The 6521-nt window shown below is 31.9% G+C and overlaps 1 pseudogene; it reads right to left on the bottom strand.

Moving 5' to 3' along the window:
- Positions 1-275: 275 nt before the first annotated feature.
- Positions 276-4766, bottom strand: LOC124374522 (annotated as a pseudogene).
- Positions 4767-6521: the final 1755 nt, after the last annotated feature.

Below are 6521 nucleotides of genomic sequence, written 5' to 3' on the forward strand. Positions count from 1 at the left end.
GTGAGTCTATAGGTAAAATAAGTAACCAAGAATAATCCATACACCTACTAAAACTACAATAAAAGTGGAAAAAGGTGAGAATACAATCTCTGTGACATTTCAAACAAAATATTATTAAGGAAAACTACAAATTCAGAAAAAAAAACATTATGAAATCCATTAGTAGGTTACATTATGTTCTGAAATTTACACTTTAAATTTTAAACAATTGTATTAAGAAAATTAATATTTTTCAAAATCATAAGTTACTTCTTGGTCAGCATTACTTGTCTCATCTATGGGGTGATCCACGTGTAGCTGAGGATGTCGATGAAGACGAAGAAAAATGTCATGAAATGTCCCATCGAGAAATTCCCTTGGCAATTAAACTGAACTTGTTTTAATTCAATTTCCTGCACTATGTTAAATATTTTCCCTTTGGCTTCAATTAGCAGTTCAGGATTTAGTGATTTCAAGGAAGGTGCTATACCAGCTAAAAAAGCATCTACTGGATGTTGTTTCTACGTTTGTTGAGGAGCCCTTTTCTCAGCTGCTTTTCTCAGCTAGTATGAAGGCCATAAGCTGACTAGATGGAGATTCGTAGTGAATAGACTTTCCACTTTCTTGAAAACCTGCCATTTTCCGTTTTATCGGTTTTGGTTTAATGAACTTGTTATCTTCCAATGCAGTACTTGATGATGGTGTTTTGGCGATATTAGTGTTTTCATCTTCACTTGTTGGTTGTTCATGAGTATTTTCTTCAAGGTTTTTTTCTTCAACAAGCTCCTGCTCATTTTACTTCCTCCTCATTTTGTTGTGAGAACACATTGGTGATTCCTTCTCGTTCTCCAAGAAAAGGTACCAAGGAATGAAAGAATATCTTCGTATTTATACTTCCGGAATGCAACACTTGCCTGTCCAGATTTGGTCTTTCTTTTTTGTAGTGTCCTACGAAGCTGGTCTCGAATAGAGCTCCACTTTCTTTTGCATTCTTCTACTCCACCTATACCAAACAGCAAAAACATTTATAATAAAATATTTATTACGACTGTTAATTTTTGACACGAAGTATTTGTATTGCTTGTTGCAGATTTCTGGCTACTGGAGATTCATTCAAGACTATTTCTTTCAGCTACAGACTGGGCAGATCAACAGTAGCAGCAATTGTTCATGACACTTGTAGAACAATAGTGAAGGTTCTCTTAAACGAAGTTATGCCAATACCTAATGAAGAAGGGTGGCATACCATAGCAAACGAATTTTGGAATGAGTGGCAGTTCCCAAACTGTATTGGTGCTTTGGATGGTAAGCACATCACAATACAAGCCCTAAGTTATCAGGAAGTCTCTATTGGAATTATAAAAAAACTTATTCAATTGTTCTGTTGGCTCTGGTTGATCCTTGCTACAACTTTAATTGTAGTAGATGTGGGTGGATATGGAAAAAACTCAGATGGAGGTATTTTCTCAAATTTCAAAATTTGGTAAAGCATTGGAAAGTGAAAAACTTAATATTCCAAAGAAAAGAGCTCTTCCTGGAACAAACTTAGAACTTCCACTGGTTTGTGTTGCTGACGAAGCATTCGCTCTCAAACCGTACATGATGAGGCCATATCCAGGTAAAGGCTTGACAGATGAAAAGACTGTTTTCAACTACCGGTTAAGTAGAGCAAGAAGGGTCTCAGAAAATGCTTTCGGTATCTTGCAGCAAAAGTTTCCGAATATTTACTAGAAGGATACAAGGAAACCCCGAGAACATAACAATGGCTACACTAAGCTGCTTGCATATTACACAACTTTATTAGGAAAAATGAAGGTTGGAATTTGCGTGAGAGCTCTGAAAATCAATCCCATGCAGAAGAGTCTTCAGAAGGAAGACCAATAACTCTACAGAGACTGCCTCGGGTTCGTGGAAGGTCTAACGGAAGAAGCATTCGCTGTGAGAGAACACCTTAAACATTTCTTTAGTTCGCCAGAAGGATCTGTGAGCTGGCAAGAACAATCTACTTCAGTCGTTTAGTTCATTGCTTAAGAAATGAATGTTAATTTCAATGTTTAATTGTACAAACAGCTAGTGCGTAAAATTTGTTAATAACAATATCATGATTATGTTTTTTCCCTATTATTCTTGTTTATTGTGTTTTCATTGCAGCAAATTTCAATAAAATACACTGCAAACAGTATATTTTGTATTACTTTAACACAAGAACGTATAGTGTGAGGCCATAGTTTGCCATGTTGCAGATCGTTTTTATAATAATGGGTAAAACATAGTAAATATCAGCGACCAAAGAAGAACATAGACTGGCAATCGGGGCGCGCGGCTGAAGCCGGTAATCACCAGAGTGGTGGGGATGGAAGTGGATGAGTCACCCACTACCGAGCGTCCGTGTGGCGGCAGGCAGGGCCGCTATTGGTGTGTGCCACTAATAGAAATTCTTTGATATCTTGTAAGAATAGGGGTGGACTTTTACAGCCCTCAAATGGAGTTTCTTTTGTATGCAGGATATGTGAAAAATTGATTAAGTCTGAAATTTTAGACAGCAGTTTTTATTGCAAAGAAAATAATTTAATTAATTCGTATGACATCAAAAGTATTGCAACACTGCATTGGTAGGGAAATTTTCACAACTGACAATCATTTTACACATCAAGATCCAGACACTAACCATTTCATATTACTTATTAAGGCAATATGTCTAAAATATTTTAAAGTCAGGCCTCACCATTTTTCGAAATTGTATAACGAAAAATTACATAAACAGAGAGTTCGTAATCATTTAACGAAAGCTGTGATATTCCTTGGGTAGTAGACTTCATATTCTGTCAGTCTTGTTCTTCAGTTATTTTCACAAATAAAAAGATATCATACAAGTAATAACTCATATATATATATATATATATATATATATATATATATATATATATATATATATATACGTGGTGGATTATATAATGTTGTATTATTGGAAGTTTTTTTAAGAATGATCAACTAAAATATACTTCGATGGAATGGGTGTACATTTTATTTCCTTGTAAGTAAGGAATATAAACTAAATACCATAAAGATACTGTAAAAAAACTATACTGTAACCTGTATAGAATGTTAGAAATCATTCATTGATATATACTGTAACACCAAATAAACAGTAACATTGTAAACTGTAACATTACATAAAAAGTTAACTTTACTATTTAAGTTAGACATTCAAGTTATTCCGTATTGTAAAAGGTTTAATTTAGAGGCTATTGCTTTAAAAATACATATCATATTTCATTTTATTATGTACTTCTTGTTTTTGAAAACCCACTACAACGATTAGTTTGATTTAATCAAATATTAGATATATTCCCATAATAAGTTACTAATGTTTATAGATTTGAGTATAAAAGAGGTTGAGCATTTAAACATTTAACCTATTGCAGCGTATGGAGGCGAAGCAGCGGGCACGTGTTTGCGCCGCATGAAATTTGTATCTGCTTTATACCTCGTTTCTCGACAAACTGTTTACTCCAAAAATTTATAAAAAATACTACGGTAAAATTTGGTTTATTATCTCAAACTTTCTCGCAGACGAAACTCGCCTGACCAATAAATAAAAAAAGTAGCAAGCCGACTCATTATTTCATGTTCATCGCCAAAGCTCAATTTGGTTTTAATTAATTAATATTTATTTTATAGCACTTGTAATAAACTTTTAAAATATTTATCTTACTACATCGTCATTGCCATAGTATTGACTACAAAATTGGTGAAATTTCAAGTTTTTATCCCCAACTCTAACTGTAAAATCCAACGGTGTTAATGAAAAGCGGCGAATTAAAATGTATACTCGCTACTATTTTCGTACTAAGAAACTTTATTGTAAATAAATTATTTTTATTTGACCTTTAATGCAGTTAAAATAATAAAACGTACAAAATTTCATAGAAACATTGTAAATTTGCCCATGCGAAATACCGGGATAAATTTTACCAAATAAATCCAATACATTACATAATTCTAATTTTAGTTATTTAAAATTACTTAATATACAACATAGTTTTTATAATTACTTATTATTAGAACAATATAAAATACCAACTGATGTATTTTATTAGCACAATAAGAAAATATGACCAGTTTACTCTAAAAAATATTTCCAATACTTTTATCAATAAATTTGATTTTGAATTTCAATAAAATACACTACAAACAGTATATTTTGTATTACTTTAACACAAGAACGTTTAGTGTGAGGCCATAGTTTGCCATGTTGCAGATAGTTTTTTATAATAATGGGTAAAACAGATAGTAAATATTAGTAAAATATATAATATAGTCAATAGTCAAGTATTTATTGCGGAGACAAAGAGTACAATTGTATAGCAGTACTAGAGTACATGTTTATTTTCCGTACTTGAAAACTATATTGTAAATTAATTATTTTAATTTTAAGTATATTGCAGTTAAAATAATAAAAACGTACAAAATGTCAGCGCACGATGTAGGGTTAGTATACTAAATAATTCAATTAAATAAAACGTTTGCTGAAATATTTTTACAAAGAAGAACGCAAATGTGACCAACTCTTTTTAAATTTATAATTACCCTCTCCAAGCTCCAAATTGTCAGCAATTTTCTTCCACACTTTCTCCTTGTATTCCTGTATTCCGATATTTTGTCATTCGACTGGTCATAAACTACAGGAAACTTCCTTATTTCTTCAATAAGTTTCTCCACATCCATGGCTGATGCCGCTCAAAAGAGATCTCTCAGACCGCACCGTGCCCGTCAAAATTCAAACCTGAACTAATCGGTGACGGTGCGGCCACGGTGCGGCCACGACGGTCTGGTGTCGGTGCGGACGTGTCTGAACTTTGCAGGTTAAATACTGCGCAGACAATTGTTTCACCGTGTGACGGCCAACAATCGGCCGACTCACGTGTCGGGCGCGGTGCGGTTATGTGTGTCCCAACCTTAAGACGATGGTACGAACGAAACAAGTTAAAAAGCCTTTAATGTGCATGAGATCATAATAATTTGTTAGCAAGCCTCAGTTAATAGTACAATTAAACTTAACTGGAAAATTTTTTTAAACCACTAAAAGTTCACAGGTGAACCATGTGAAATTTGTTATTCTTGTTTGTCAAACAACTATTTACACCAAAAGTTACCAAACACATTGTTATTATTGCCGTTAAAAACATAAAATAATGGGAATACCTAAAACCTCAAATTCATCCCTTTCAAAGATTAAAACTAATAAGGTAATAGATAGCCGCCTGGCTTATTCAATAAGATAAAATACAAAACAGATGGGAAATATTTACTTTATTAAAGTCAATTTACTACAATGAAAAAATAGCTCATTAATGGATAGTGAATTTTAATATACATGTATACATTTAGGCACGTAGGTAACATAGACTTAAGGACCAACCGCACTATGTAATTGTAAAATTATAAGCTTAGTTGTAAGCCTATATAAAAACGATTGTAATGTATATAAAAGACACTAATCCAGCTTAAACAAATAATGAAATTTAAATGTTGGTTAAATATAATCTATTTAATTTAAATTATAAGCTTCATTACGATACTCCATACTTGAGCTGTTTAACATTAACTATGTTTTACACACAAACTCATAAAATTACTGGGTTGTAATCCGTATTAGCTATTATGTACCTTGAGAATCATTAAGCACAGTAAAACAGATATCATAATATTCAATTTACACAAACCGATTAACTACCCTTTAAAATAGTATAAATAATATCTAAGTCTAAATATGTAAGATGAAATGACGACAAATTATAATTAAATGCCAAGATTAGACCAGTGTATACATCCTGACAAAATAGTAAAAATATAATATTTATTTTAGAAGATATTATGTTACAACAAACTAACATTTTTAATTCCACAATTGTACCTTAATGTAAGTAAACATTTTAGCTTGTTTTCATAATGTCCAGTCTAATGCTGGTATAATATTTACTAATGGCATAATTAAAAAACCTACTATGTTAATAGTAACTATGTAAGTAGTATTATGTGCATACTTAACAACAACAACAATGTATTATATTATACATTTCAACTACATAATTGAATTTCTAAACTACGAAATATTTAGTTTTGGGTCAATAAACCACGCCCTTATATAATATACTTATGTATATTATTAAAAATCAAGTATCGTTCAATAAGGTTTTCTTTTTCACACACAGTAGTTAATTACAATAATAATATATGCAGGGTCTGAATTAAATTTTTAGCATATTGTTATGCAACTGTAATTGGAGTGTAAAGTCATTAATTTTCTTGCAAGTAACTAACCGTACTAACTAAAAAAAGTGTAACATAGACCTAACTAACCAAAATATATACAAAAAGTTCAAATGGTTTAAACAATAATATGAAGAAAAAGAAGAATAACGTTAAAAATGAACTATGTTAGTTCATATTAAGTCCGCATTAAGTCCATTAAAAAGGTCTAGGCAAGAGGCGATGTCACAGTGGTAGCGGGAGCTGAAGTGACATTCTGTATTAGATTT

The sequence above is a fragment of the Homalodisca vitripennis genome, unplaced genomic scaffold (genome assembly GCF_021130785.1).
Source record: "Homalodisca vitripennis isolate AUS2020 unplaced genomic scaffold, UT_GWSS_2.1 ScUCBcl_8900;HRSCAF=17206, whole genome shotgun sequence".
In the NCBI taxonomy this organism is placed as follows: Eukaryota; Metazoa; Arthropoda; class Insecta; order Hemiptera; family Cicadellidae; genus Homalodisca; species Homalodisca vitripennis.